At 37.1% G+C, this 15,927-nt stretch overlaps 1 protein-coding gene across 7 annotated transcripts in view; it reads right to left on the bottom strand.

Moving 5' to 3' along the window:
* The window catches only part of hivep2b (HIVEP zinc finger 2b), an 81,360-nt gene that overhangs the window by 16,173 nt on the left and 49,260 nt on the right, over positions 1–15,927 (bottom strand). The window lies entirely within an intron of this gene.

The raw sequence follows: 15,927 nt of genomic DNA, 5'->3' as shown, positions 1-15,927 counted from the left end.
AGATTTGCTGTTGAGACATACTATCAGCCTAACTGGATTTCTAGCTAGCTAGCCTCACTACAAGTCTTAAGGCACAGAGTGTAGGCTACATATTATGTCAAAGTCATGGATATACAGTAGTACAAGAACCTAGTTAGAAAATTAATTTATTTTTGTTGTGAGTTCAGCCACATGATGTTTAAAGGGGAGGTGTTTAAAGGGATTACCAACCCCCCCCCCCAATAAAAATTACAATTATATTTTGAATGTGGACAGAAATGAAAACATTTTTTGCGTTATGACTTTTATACATTTTTTTAGGAACATATGCAAATTATCCATCCATCCATCTATAATCTATACCCGCTTATCCTGAGCAGGGTGCGGGGGGTGCTGGAGCCTCTCCCAGCGTGCATTGGGGGAGAGGCAGGAATACACCCTGGACAGGCCGCCAATCTGTCGCAGGGCAAACAGACCATTCACTCGCACACTCACACATATCGGTAATTTAGAGTCTCCAATTAGCCTACCTGCATGTCTTTGGACTGTGGGATGAAACCCACGTGGACACGGGGAGAACATGCAAACTCCACACGGAAAGGCCCCAAGCTGAGATTCGAACCCAGCACCTGCTTGCTGTGATGCTACAGTGCTATCTACTGCACCACCACCACCGTGCTGCCCAAATGCAAATTAGCTCATGAATAATTAAAAAAGGCCAAATTGCAAATTAGTTAAAACTGTTTTTCTCTCTCAGTGGATTAAGAAAGAGATCATTTCAGTTTCAATAACTGGTAATTTACAGAGAGGTTTTTCAAAATGTAGTTTTATTCATGAATTATTTTAAAAACAATATGTATATGCCAAAAAGGTCATTATTTTTTATGTTTATACATAAAATATCCCATAAAATGAAATTTACAAAATATATATATAAAATCACTTCAGTAAATTACCAAATATTTTGGTTAAGAAGCACCATGTAATATGTCATACCTGTATCTATAAATTAAGTTGTGGAAAAAAGTTTTTCATACAGGAAATATGTAATTTAGATAAAACGGCTGTTAAAGCTAATTATGTGCTTGGTATATATGAAACTGTTAGTATAAAAACTTCTAAATTTACCTACCTTATATTTTAAGTAGTTTCCGATCACTGTTTCAGATATTTTATGAAACTACTGTAGTGGTAGAAGCTAAATATCACAATATCTCAAAATTGACCAATCCACTCAAAATCACCCTTTTCACCTGTGGTGCCTCCCCTTAAATTGAAAATTTAGGTCAGTGATCCTCAAATATCGTAACCTATGCAATGAAAAAGCATTAACAGAATAAATAATTTTTAAAACATTGTTTTTATTAAATGCAAATATGTATGAGTAGTAGAAATGGGGGATGTTTACTTTTCATACATTAGAAAGCTTAATTTGTCTTTTTTATTCACGGGATGCACAAGGTTTAAACTTGGCATCTAGCCCATTTTGTTTAATTTATTTTCTTGTCCACCCATACTCACAATTTAAAGGCTGGGTTGCATGAGCACACCTTGTATGTATTGTCGGACATGTTATTCACCATTTGGCCGTTCTCAGCTATAAGAAGCTTCAAAGCGCCTGGCCAGCATAGCCCGGAGATTAGACACAGAGCATGAACTGGGGATAGCCATTTTGTGAATGTACCTGTGTGTGAGTGAGGGTCTGTGTATGTGTATGTGTGTGTTTGTGTGTGTCAGTCAGAAGGGGTGGCCTAGGAAACCCCATGCTGGAATTCCTCATACTCATCAGATTCTGTACAATAAAAATGGGTTAATATACCTACAGGCACTATGTTGGATATTATGGGCAGGCTACACCAAAATAGAGCAGAAGTAGTTGGATCCTCCCTAATCATTAATTAAGTGGCTTGATTTTAGTTGGCAGTTAGTTTGGGCAACTTATCAAGAAGTTTGTAACTGTTAGTTGGAAGTGGGCATCTGAGTTTGGCATTCTACATTTCACCTCTGATATTTTTGGAATATTCTACTGTCTTTTTTTTTAAATTTTAGTCTTGGATTACTTTGGGACAAACAAGCTATGGTTTGGTATCTTCTTTCATTCATTTCTCATTTCTCGACTGTCCATGTAACCTTCTTTAATTGTTTTAAGGTAGTTGAACCTCATCTGTAAATCAGACATGAATATTTGTTGTAACTTTTAACTTTTAATCTGGTTTTGAGTTGTACTTTTTGATAAAGGTTGATCTGCCAGTTTGCTCTGCCTATCAACAAATTCAGCAATTTAACTGATAATTGATATTCTTGATAATAATTACCAAATTAAATCAAATCAATATGTTTTATATGTTGGATAAGTGAGATGTTTTAACTGTTGATGCACTTGTGTTCGGTATTCAAGGTGTCAAACATTAAGGGGAGGCACCACCCCTTAATAGGAAACAAAATTCCTTTACTCATATCAAAATGAAATTTAATAAACACACAAATACAAGGTTTTTTTGTATTATGACTTTTCATTTGTTTTTTTAAATATGAAAATGAGCTATTAGCTCATTAAACATGCGCTAATTTGCATATAAGTGTATTCAATATTTAAGCTCAACAGATCAAATCTGAACTGATTTTTTATGTGATCAATAAAACAATAGTTAGGGCTTGTCAGAGGCTTTAGTCAAAATATTGTTTTTTTAATTAATTATTCCAAAAACAATATGTACATGCTGAAATAAAAAAAAGTTTTTGACTTATTTTTACTGATAAAATGCCACATAAAATGAAAATGACAAAACATATCAAAAAAAGCCTCTGACATGCACTAGCTATAACATTTAAGAAGCAGTATGTACAATTATGTAGCTGTATCTATTGTTAAAGTTGAGAAATTGAATAACCTATGGGCAATATACAGTTTTGAGAAAATGGCTGTTAAAGGGACCTTTAAACGCTAGTAGCCAATGAAATCAAAGAGTTCTGCTTGTCTTTCATCCATTCTCACAGTGACAACAAAGGAAATAGCCACATATGGTCATTCTAGCAGTACGCTCCAGGAAACAAGCATTGTAACGATAATGGTTCAACCAGGTCAGTTTTAAAACCACGGAGGGATCCAATCATAAATGATGCTATCATAAGCTCATTTTATGCTTTGTGCACTTGACGATGGTGTTATATTATCATCTAAATTAACAATTTATAATGATTATTTACCTTTAGTTTGTTCGTTTTATGAAACTATAGAAGTTATAGAAGCAAAATATCAAAAAATATCAAAATTGACACATGGAACTAAAATCATCGTTTTTGACGGTGGCGCCTCCCTTAAACAAGGGTGTCGACTGGAACTGCTGGATTTGGAAAATCAAACATATTTCACATAATCCTCACTTTGCCTGACAGTATTAATGTGTGTGAATACTTATGATGCCATATGCAATGCAATAGATAATGGAATGAATTACATTCCATAGTAATGCATTCTGAGACAGATACACATTTCAGAGTTAGCATTCAGAGACAGCATTCACTACTTTGTTTGAATCTCCATGTTTAGGCTTTTAAGGTCTCAGAAACTGTGTTTCAACAGAGTTTTTTTAAACAGTGCGCTGTAGAAGAATAAATCTTCCTTTTAATGTATTTGAAAACAGTACTTGGCAATATACAAAAAAATAAGTAACACTCATTAGCACTCAAATGGCTGTTTTTATTTTTATTTTTTTTAATCTATGAACACATTTCTCAGTGATTCCAGTTCAATCTTAATCATGCACCAAAAAGCCAAGTTAACGTTAAAGTTGAAGTAAAACCAAATGTTTTTCTACGGAAAGTGTCTGATTGTGCAGGTGCAAAATGCCTCTGAAGTTATGAGTCACTGTTTACCACCATACCCACTCACTTCCTCAAAAGACACAAAAGAAGTAAAAATAGCCTGTGGAAAGCTCTTAGAGTGACGTTAGCTGGCAGATGTGGGTAGCTGCATATAGTAATTACCAATGGGTTGAACTCTGATGGAGCATTGGCATTTTACTTCCTCTGCTATCTGCCTTTTTTAAGCTGGTTTGAAATGTTCACCCAGACACAGTTCACAAATGTTCACCTACATTAATACTGTGTATTATTACAAGTATAACTATAACTAAATAGGCTCCAAAACCTGAAATGCCTCAATATTTTAAGTCATTAATTCTTTTTAAATTGTCTTTTTGGGTTAGCATGGATCTGGGTCTTTCCTGGCGCAAAATACGGCTTAGGTGGTGACTTTGTGTGACAGGGATTGCAGTGAGTCTGACTTTACTGCCACCATCAACTCAACGCATTGCCTCTATATTTAGCTAAATTTATAATGTAAAGTTTTGGTCTTCAAAAGACCACCACAATGTATTGAGGTGTAGGCTATACAAAAAATTAAGCATGTGACAAAAATGAAAAATTTTAACAATTTAAATATTTATTGAAGGGTTATGTATTGTAAGTGCCAGAATTGAGGGGGAAATATAGCATATACTAAAAGATTTACATATTCTAAGGAGGTCATTCTACAGGAATAGTGGGATCTGGAAGTGTAATGTATCTTGAACGGAATTTCATTTTTCTCAGTCAAAACCTAGGCTACAATGTCAATTAACCTTTTAACTTAATGAATCCACACAGATGTCAGCTTCTTGTATTTAAATTATTGTTATACATCCACTCAAAGAATGCTTGTACCATTCTTTCTTTTTGTTGCTGGTGTTACTTGTACCCTATACAACATTAAAGCCTTTTCAGAACTACTGTACTTAAATTTGTGTGTCTAAGGTTGCACATAAACTTGAAAGTGGTCAGAACATGTATAAAAAAACTTGAAATGCACTATCATTAATGATGAAATTGTACCGATAAATTCACTGACCATTTCTAATCATTTTACTGGTATTTATGTGTGATCGGCTTAGGCGGCTTGAAAAAACATTTAGGCGACCTGCCTAAGACATTTCAATGCAGGAAAAACACTGCATTATCTTTCAATCCTTCGTTACCTTTGACCCTTTCACTTGTAAGTACAGGGCACCAGTACACTTCTTGCTACACTCCAGAAAAAAATTATATTCTTCTTTGAATTTCTTTTACCATTCATAAAAGCTCTCCTTTACTCATAAACTTCTTAAACTTTTCTTCAAACAACAGAGTCACTGGCGTGCTTGAAACGCTTACATAAGTTATGAAACATTTACATAATCCTTAATGGAAAAGACTGAATTAGATGCAATCAATAAAAATAAATCAGGTGCTCCTTATCCCTAATGGGTGGTTCTTGTGAGTTTGCATGCTTGTTCATCTTATAAAACAATTTAAAAATGCCTCTGGTATGAGTATATAGTGATACAGTGCAGGGCATACCAAGCTAAAATGCCTTGTGAATTAGCCTAATTCATTAAGAAAAGGATAAAAACACATTCTGAAACACTCTTCTGTCGAGATGGCTGAAATCTTTCATGTTGAGTGGAGCACATTCTGTGATCTTTACAAAATGACAAAGTTCAGGATGACAAATTATTTAAGGTATCAAATTCATCTATGTATATTTATATAGACACGCATGCACGTACACAATTCCTTCCTAGACTAGTGAATGCCTATGTTACTATACATGTGACTTCATAACAGTCTGTCAACATGAGGGTTACTCTTGGAAATTAAAAACGTACTCAAGGCTCATATACTACAGCAATGCTTTTGGGCATTATAATAAATAAATAGCGGTCTTAAAATCAACTTCAAAGTACTGTTCAAACAAGAAATCTATTCTATTACCATTCTTAACACTAATATTTTCATACAGCACGTAACATGAATGCAGGTATGCATGCTTAGATGTGCTATGCTGTGTCTGCGCCACTGTTTTTCCTATAATACAGTGGCAGAAGTCTCTCATTCCCTCGTACACAAATAGTACTTTCTTGTCCGGTCTAAGGCAGAACTTGAATTATTTAAAGGCACACTAATTCCTTCCGTTCGGTAATTACAGTTTTTATTCTAACAACCCTGTGCCTTACAGTGGATGAGATGTTTTGATCAATGGAACGTCAGGGTGGTTAAGCGATGGCAGAGACCTCTTTCCACTCCCCATTTCTGAAAGGTCCCTTTATACTTCCCTAGTCCCTCAATGGGCACTAAAATGCTTAGTGTGAGATTTCCCAAGATACTACTTAAAAACAAAACAAAAAATAGGCTAAACACAAACAGCTTACATAGAGTCTGTGTCTGATATTTGTAGAACTTAGACATACTTTGCAACACTTGTGAGGAAAACTGCTCTTGATATTGGTTTGAGTGAGAGTGGCACATTTCTACAATCTTGACACAGAGTGAATTACAAATGGTGGCAATTCAAATGTATGTGTCATGTGGGAAAAAAGCAGGGCTGGCCACCACAATAAAGTACAGTAACTTGCCTTTTAAGAAAAGCTGGCTCTGCGACATCATGTACAGGATATGGGTTCATAAGAAAATGAAACTATTCTTCCATCACATACAAAAAAGCACAGGGGAAAAAAGGCTTTTAGTTTCTATTTAGAACAGAAGCCAACATCAAACTATTACGATCTTTCTGAGAACTTATATACTTTTGTGAAATTATTATGAATTCTAACACTATAATTGTAAATACAAAATATTACAATTATATAAACACATTTAGGAAAAAGTCTTTGTTTTGTTTAAGAAAAACAAAATTGACTCAACTAATGCCTAATGTCACTCTGAAGTGGGCTTAGTCCAGATCAACAGATTTTCTTATATTTTGGGCCCTTTGAGTCTTCTAAAATGCCTTGGACGGACCTTTATAGACAGGACAGAAATATTATGCAATGAGATCTCTACCAGACCAAACGTCTGAGTAAATTTAATGCAATAGTAATAGTTTGTCATGATTAGTGAGATTCACCTCATCAGTTTTAGTTCAGTATGGTACCGTATTCATTTTTAATGAATACGCTAACTTCAAAATAGCTTTCGAGCTCAAACTGATTCATGACATAAAAATAGAAGTATGTCAATCTCATGCATCTATAGTTCTTATAGTTCTAATAAGTGGAGAGTTTAATGACATTGAAAATGAAAAATATGAGAATTGAACAGATATAAATAATTATAAAAAAGTAAACAAGGCCTGTAAAAGCCTGAGTGCACGTGTGCGCATGCAACCACACACAAACAAACACCCGCATACACGCACACACATGCACACACAGACACACACATACACAAACACAAAAAAACAGACATTTTGAGAGGTATTTTAGTGTGTGACAGGGATGAGGGTAGATACATGCACATTAGTATTCAAAAGGGAGCATGTGTGTAGGCCGCTGATATCCCCGGGCCATCTTGAGAGTGAAAGAGTATGAGTGACTGTTCCCTGTGTGGGAGGGAAAAGCATGAATGCTATCCAGAGCTACAGCTTTTGATGAATGGTTGTTTGAAAAAAATTAAGTGGCTTTCCTTCTTTCTTTAGTATGCCAAGTAGTATGCATCCATAGAAGCATCAATTAGTAAAAAATACATTGATCTGGGAAAGTGCAGACAAACACGTTAATCGCCACTTATTATCACACTGTAGCTCACAAGACAAGCTTGCACAGAGATGAGTCGGAGGAAGACATTTCATGTGCAGCTTAACAGGCGAACCAGCAGGCTCCTGATCAGCCAGTGGGAGTCACTGGCAGAGTCAGGTAAGACCAAATGCTGAACAAGACTGGCACAGACAAGCTGGAAAGCCGAATTGTGGTTTACGTTTATTCAGCCTTTGTTATTTTAGTGTATTACTTTTACCCGGATCCTGTGAGGGTGAACAGAGAAGACCTTGTTTGTTTATTTTGTGAGCTCTCTCTCACCCCAAGTACTCAATAAATGCCAGTCAACCCCAGAATTACCACATCTCCCAGCTCTTCTGTCCATACCATTGTGTCACACGGCGTGTGACAGTACTATTCTATCACTTGTAGCTACCGGCAAGTAAGAGGATCCTGGAAATGGATTTATCCATGACTCATACAACTGGAATCAAGCCTTGGTCACAGTGGTCCAAAGACGGGGTGTCAAACACATGGCCCGTGGGCCGGAACCAGCCCGCCAAAGGGTCCAATTTGGCACACGGAATACTTAAAAAATATTTTAACCTTGCCGTGCCATATTACTGTTTTTTAATAACAATGTCTTGCTATTCCTGGTTTGTCCACTCAGGGATACGCTCAGTATAACAGTAGGCCCAAACTACAGCTGCTAGCAAAAGACGTGCATTACGCCAGTTACTTCATAGAGTACACGTCATTAGATGCCACTTATGCTACAGCCTACGTTAAGCATGTCACTGTCAAAACAGAGAAGTTCACACACTGGGTAGATGACGTGCTAGGTTTACCAGGAAAAATGGATCAGATCTTATTTCTTCACTGAGATTAATGAAAAATCCATGTGTTAGATTTGTTCACAGCATAAGCCAATGCTCAAAGAATATAATATTTGGTGCCATTATCAGACTCACCATGAGGAAAAATACAACAACTTGTGAGGACTACTGAGAACAAATTAGATAAATGAATGGTTGGCGGTATTGTAGCTGGCACAGAGCATTAGCTGTTAAAGCTTCTACCTTATTGCTAATGAAATAGCATCAGCATCAAAGCCATATGCAGAGGGTCAGTCTGTGAAGTCATGCAAGCTCAAAGCTATAGAAATCATATGCCCTGAAAAGCATCAGGCTTTTGCCAACACGGCAAACTACTCATAGAAACCCATAGACACTGCCAACTGAAAGAAGTTAAGTCATTCATTGCTTTTTCGGTTGCAATTGACGAGAGTACTGACATTACAGATGTTGTTCAACTGGCCATATGCATTTGTGGTGTTGACCAGTTGGTGCCGATGACAGATACAACAACAGCGTATGAAATTTTCAACTCCCTGGAGCGCTATATAGGCTCAGGGTAGACTTGCCCCAGCTGTCAGTACAGCTACTGATGTCACACCATTTATGATCAGGGCAGGTGTTGTGAAAAAAATCAGAGAGGGGTAGCACAGGCTGCAAATGGAGGGCGGGATTATGGGACTTTCCATTGTATTTTGCACCAGGAAGTTGTGTTGCAGGTCCTTAAGGATGGAGCACATCATGGAAGTGGTTAATAGAACTCATGGAGGACAAAGCAAAGCCAGTCAAATGGGGACTCTGTGTCAGGTTTCTGTTCCTGTTTTCGGTTTTTTCCCTTCTGGGCCACCAGATGGCGGTAGTTCTGTTCCTTTTCCCTGTGTAATTGTATTATTGGTTCCTATTATTCTATTATTGTTTTTCAGTTGTGTCTAGTTATCCCTTCCCTCTGTGGTCTGATTGTGCATTGTGCCCTCCTGTGTCTCGTTAGTGTCTGGTCTATTTAAGTTCTTGTCTTCCCTGACTCAGGTGCTGGATCCTTGTGTGTTTCTGATTGTGTTCTGCCCTGTGTGTTTCCGCCCACGTTCTGTTTTCTACGCATTTTTGGATTTTTGGATTTTCTTTGTTTTGCGTTCTGAAGTTTTGTTTTTGGGTTTTCTGAGACTTGCCCTGCGTGGCTCTGTTTTTGTATTCCTTGGTGTTTGTTCTTATTAAAAGTCTTGTTTTGGATTTACCCCTTTTGGATTTTGAGTTTTTTACTCTGCGCTTGGGTCCATTCCCTCGCCTTACCTGACACTCTGCTCATTTTCCCCATCTGGACATTGTGCCTGACACCAGAAATACGTGTCGATACAAAGACAAGATTACCAGGTTACTACGAGAGTTTCAGCAGCATTTTCAAATTTTTGGGGACTGAGACAGAAAAAAAAAATAGAAAAAGCTATTTTTTTCTAGTCATTCACAGTGAAGGCCTCTGATGTGCACAGGGACATTCAACTATACATTATTAAAATTCTCTTGCCTGGGTACCCCAAATTGCCCAAGTACACCTAAAATTCTGTGCATGTAATGAATAATAACAAAACTGCTCTCCAGGGTCACACATAAGTACTTAAATGACATAATGAAACCGGCAACTGCTCAGGACTTGACAGCTAATATTGATGCACTTATAAAGGCTAAAATATGGTCCCAGGAGCAATTAATTAATTAATTGATTTAAATGAGCTACTTTTTACACCACTCAATTAATTGCTGATTTCATATGTTTTGTTGAAACATCACTAAACGGTGAACAACTGTAGCCTATATACTTGAATAGAGATAGCTACTTGATAATTTATGTGCGGTACCCAGATGAGCCTACATGTATGTGAAAATGTGTTTTCCCGCATTGCCGTAGTGTTACTTTACAGAAACTTGTGTTATTATAGGCACTAGGCAACAGTGACATGTATTTTTAAAATGTTCTCCAAAGTGTGTTTTGAAAGTGACATCATTACTGCACCAGCACATTGTCTGAAACAATGTGAGGAAATGGAGACATGCTTTTGCACTTATTTCCTCACAAAAAATTCATTAATGATTCATATGAACTTCATTATTGTTAATCTGTAAACTAATGAATGCATTCACAATGTACCTGTACAGGCTGACTATACTTTATTAAAAGAAAGAAGGAACTATATTTAAAGATGTTTTTATTGCGTTATTACTAGACTCTGCAATAATTTGCTTAATCCAGCCTGCTTAAAATCAAATTTGATCCCATGTGGCCTGCAAACTGAAATGAGTTTGATACCCCTGGTTCAAAGCAATGATCAATTCTATGGTAAAACGATAATGATTTCATATTAACCTTTTTCTAAAGCCTGGTTAAGTAAATATGAGAGAGGGAGACGAGAAAGTGCCTTTAACTAAACAGTTAACATGTCCAACTTAACATTTCCCTGGGTGTTCATTTAAAAATATTTTCGTGATTTCCCCAGGAAACCCATTCAGTTCTTGTATTACATGTATTATTGTAACTGTAAGATCAGCATTGCATTTCACAAAGCAGTCAGTGCCCTTTAAGTATAGGCTCAAGGACAGAGCACTACGATTAAGCCACCGCGCATAAAGTTTCAGACATTAAGGGACAAAAATAATTATAGCTGCCAATGTTGATATTATTTTTGGTCAGGATCAATGCTATCGTCACTTCCAGTAAAATTTGGCTGTTATTCACCATTTAGCCTAAAAATAGGCTAACTATAAACAGGCCCCAGGGTTTAAAACCAGAAGCATCTACACCGCTGTTGCTTAGAGACATTGTTGGTTTGTTTGTTTACAAGCCAGATTATCAGCGCATTATTCCTCTGCTTCCCAAGTGAAGTGCTTCCTTCTGGTGCACCTCAGGGGAATATAACATTTCACTAAATTATTTATTGGCCTAACAGGTGCCCTTAACAAGACTGAGTTGTAAGGTTTGAACTGAACAACTGATACAGGATATTGTGCATACAGTAAATATGCATAAACTGTATCCAGTATAGTTACTGAGACATTTCAGATTTAACAATAGTGCCACATTTGAGTGTCTTCATCAGGCATATCTTACACTTCACACATGGCATGGGTGCCTGTGACCTGTTTTTTATTAATTTATTTTTATTTGTTGGGGACAATGTAATTCGACATTTGTACATTGTTAACAAAGTAACATGCTACTGATCAGGTATATAGCCAGGGCCAATAATGCCAAATTGTATCTCAAAGATAGAGCACATTTTTTTTCTAGAGGGCAATTGTAAATGTCCTTTACATACTGTCAACATTTATTCTCTCTCACATGGTAAATTTCAATTATTTTTCAAAGGTAAGGGCAAATGTTGATTGAATCCAAGCCATTATTTACTTGAACTAAATGTGATGAATGGTACAAAAGGTTATATTTATATTTATACAGCTACATAATCAATACAAAAACAGTACAATATATTCACGTGGATTTATTGGTTTATCTCGAGAAGTGTGAAGATTAAAACAGTGGTTTTCTCCGGTTTATTACTTGCGGATTTCTTTGCCTCTCTACAATTGTCATAAGTTAAACCAAAAAAGGTTTTGATTAAGAAGTGGTCTTCAATTACTTCATAATAAAAATCATGAAATGTGTATAATGGTAGTCCTACCACTTCAGACAAAATTATAAGTAAAAAGGAATCATCTGCTAATGGATAATCCCTATTAGAAATAACAAACGTTTCTCAATCGTGAAAAAGGCTCAGCCAAAATATCATTTTAAAGCAATTGCTGCAACTTCATCCTGGCCAACAGACCCACAGGCTGGCACTCAGAGTTCATAGACCAAAATTGTCAGGCATTTTGAGTGTAGTCCAAATGTAAAGGGTAAAGATTGAAAATATCCAGTGTGGTTTTAGCACAGAGCTCATTAAAACAAGTGGGAAACACAGAGGCCCTACTATATGAATACTTCCCCAATCGAATGAGTGGCGTGGAGGATGAAAAATGGGGATAAACACCTCCATACTTGCTCAGAACTCTGGAATGTCATGGCCGTACAATCATAGTTTAAACACTGTCAGTCAGTGCATATGGCATCAATGAACCTTATTTGGAATGGGAAGGAAAAACACCTACATTTTTGTTGGCTCGAAGGACTAAGTACAACAAAACTAGACAAAAATAAGTCTATAAGAATAAAACGAACTGCTATACCTTAAAAGCTCAGAGAGGCATTGAACTTTCCATAAAATAAGAATATATCTTTTTTCTACAAGAACTATATCAACAGCTTCACTTTAAAATGTGGCAAAGTGCAATGACTGCAACACAATAATCTAGATTATGCTCACACATGCAGTCATTTGCAATACACTTTAATTTAGCACTAGGGCTGTGGCGATGTGAGGATTACCGCTGTGGTCATGTGATGCCTACCGCAAGGTTGAGCTCAGTACCGTCATCACCGCAAATTTTTTAATTTTTTTTGTATTTCATTTTTTTTTTGCTGGTGAAAGTTACAAGAGTGTGTGATATGAAATGTAAGCTTATCATATAAACACAATAATCATTGATTGCTTATCATCATTGACTGTCTTACATCCTATGTTCAAGGGCTTCTGGAGAAACAAAACCTTTCATTTGCTTGTCACTTCAGCTTCGCGCGCAAGGGGGAGGGAGAGTCAGTCCATTAAACATATGGGGGATTTCTTTTGTGTGTGTCCGATTATTATTAATTCTTTCTAGGCTTGAGTACTTGTGATATAACGTTCAATTGAATATAGCCTATACACACACAATATGTAAGGAATAAACCACGACGGGCTGTCCCGTTATTGGAAAATAATGCAAGCTACGATGGGGTGGTGATGCGGCCAAGGCGAAGACATTTTTATTAAACCCGTGGGGTTTAAAGCTGTGGACGTTAGCGCAGCGCGCTGGCTGCCATGTGACGAGCGAGCCTTTGAGCAGGTGAGAGAGGCAGGCGCACTGTTCTGGTCCCATGCTGGGAAGCAGAGAGCATCCAGTGGGGAGTGAGGCGGACCTGCTGATGGCGGGCATCCTGGAGGTGTTTATTCCACTTAAACACGTGTAACCAACAATGACTATATATGGTTACTTGAATATTTATTGATTTTTATCGACTTAATCACCTGAAATTGAAATATTCTTCCGCGGCCGTTTGGGCACATTATTTTACCGTTGTAAAGCAAAACTGTGGTTAGCAGTTCTATTTTGACCGTTGTTATCCAAAAACTCGTGGTCGTTATGGTCGTTAATTCTATGAAACCAACGATTCTATCAAAAAAAAAAAGTTCCTTCTTGTTTTATACTATACAATTAGCACCAATTTTGGTAATTTTTGTCATTACATTATTTAAGAAAACTAGCCTACATTAAACCATTACTCAATAAAATTAATCTCCCTAACTCTGTCTTTCTTTTTAAAATGTTGCGGTCTCGCAGTGTAGACATTGCGTTTTTCCAAGACACTCTGAAACTGGGTTTGAATGCCAGTTAGCTTTATGATAGGTTCGCCGTCACTTGTCATCTAGCCAATATTAAAATTCTGGGTTTTAGGTCAGAATGGTCTCACAGCATGCATGTTATCCCGGCTAGCTAGCTAGCTAACTACTGAATTTTATTCAAAACAGCGGTTACTACAAACGGAATCGTTCACAAAGATACGGATGAAAATGCGTCCTGTAGCCATGAGTTAAATACGGAACGCCTATTCTACTGTCAAAATAAGGGACGATTCCGTATTTTGCGGGATGGTTGGCATACCTAAATGAAGCCAGTGACTAGAACCGTGATTCAACATTGCCATCTATTGTGAAATTGGACATTGAAAAGGGGAGGGAACGTAACAACAATTCAAAATCGAAAGAATAACATTGCTGTTTAAACTGCTTTAGAATGCTGGATTTTGTAGCGCATTGATTTTAGAACTGTTAAATGGCCGAGGTTTCCCTTTACGGGAGAGGTAGTTTTCCCCCTTTTCTCGAATACCATTGATTCAAAACACATCAATCAAAGCGTAGATTGTAGAATGGGCATTTCCCTGGAGAATGAGCACAAAAACATGCTTGTCTGGCTCCTAACAACGGATGAATGGTTCATGGCCATGCGGCGCCAAGTGTACGGAACATAGTTAGTCTACGTAAATTATTATTATAATTATTTTTTTGGCGGTAAACCGCCGAACCGCGGGGATACGTTGCTTTTTCACCGCAGTAAGAAAAAATCCATACCGTCACAGCCCTATTTAGCACTAGAAGGAAACCACTGCAATGCCACTGAAAGAAGGCTTTTCATGTTCAATTTAGACTGTTGAATTTTCCACTTTGTAAGCTTGGCATGAGGTAGCCTTCATTTAATTTTCCACAATATTCTAAAGAAACATCAGATAGACACTGAGGAAGCACTGATTAATGGTCTTCCACACTGCTACTACCACTTACACACTTATTATAGTATTTTCCTTTTCAAAGATTCCTAAGAAAAGTGCACTTGATATAAGTTCCGCCCAGTAGTTCATTTGAGAAATAATGCAACCCCAATAATGAGAGGTCATTCTAAGAATGCTTCAGTTGTGTCTTTACTCTTGTAAAGGCCAAGCAGCAAAGAATATCTATTAATCCAACTTTGAAATGTCCCACTGCCTCCCTTCACTAACAACATACTGAAAGCACTTTCTGTGCATTTGTATTTTATTTTTATTATATCGCGTGGACACAAACCTTTTAAATATGGCATTGTACTGTTCTGGCTAAAGCAAGTGGAACAGAATCTCTCATAGGCTTCAAAATAATTCACTGCTAACATTTTACAAAAATAGTTGGCAAGCACAAGAAGATAATCATTTGGGGGTCATACGCTTTAGTTTGAAAGTAGGACAGTTTATATTGTTACCGGAAATGGGCATTATATGTACAAGGCAATGACAAAGTAACCAATAAAGAGAAACAGTACCTACACACTGATGTTGCTTCAAATGTTATTTTTCCTTTGCATTCACAGACGTTTGAACCACACAGGTCTTTGTATTGTGAATGACCCGCCCATCCACACATATAAAGCATGATTTCAGCAGTTTAATAATGTCTATGAAATGGCCATTTACAGTAAATTATGTTTGAGTACAAAGGAAGATAGGAATTCCTTGAATAAGAATGCTCGTAGTACGGATCAAGGAACAATGTTATCGTGAATCAGCTTTTCACCTGTGCCCAGAAAAACTGCAGACAACATACATTGACAATATTAAAAAAGGCAAATTGGCCCTGCAAAACTATCAGTCAATTAATGCCATTTCCATTTCAGCATTTAGCACATGCCCTTATCCTAAGCAACATATATTTCACATACAATCCATACAGTAAGCAATTTAGACCAAGTACCTTGCTCAAGAACGGCAGAGCCTCAACCGGGAATCAAACCCACAACTTTTGAGTTACAAGCCCAGATCCCAAACCATGATACTATACTACTGCCTAAATTGCTTTTACTTACAAGGGGAACATTTAGCATTCTGCAGACCG

The sequence above is a fragment of the Anguilla rostrata genome, chromosome 1 (genome assembly GCF_018555375.3).
Source record: "Anguilla rostrata isolate EN2019 chromosome 1, ASM1855537v3, whole genome shotgun sequence".
Taxonomy (NCBI): domain Eukaryota; kingdom Metazoa; phylum Chordata; class Actinopteri; order Anguilliformes; family Anguillidae; genus Anguilla; species Anguilla rostrata.
The sequence above is the reverse complement of the archived record's forward strand: the minus strand, read 5'-3'. Positions and strand labels throughout refer to the sequence as shown.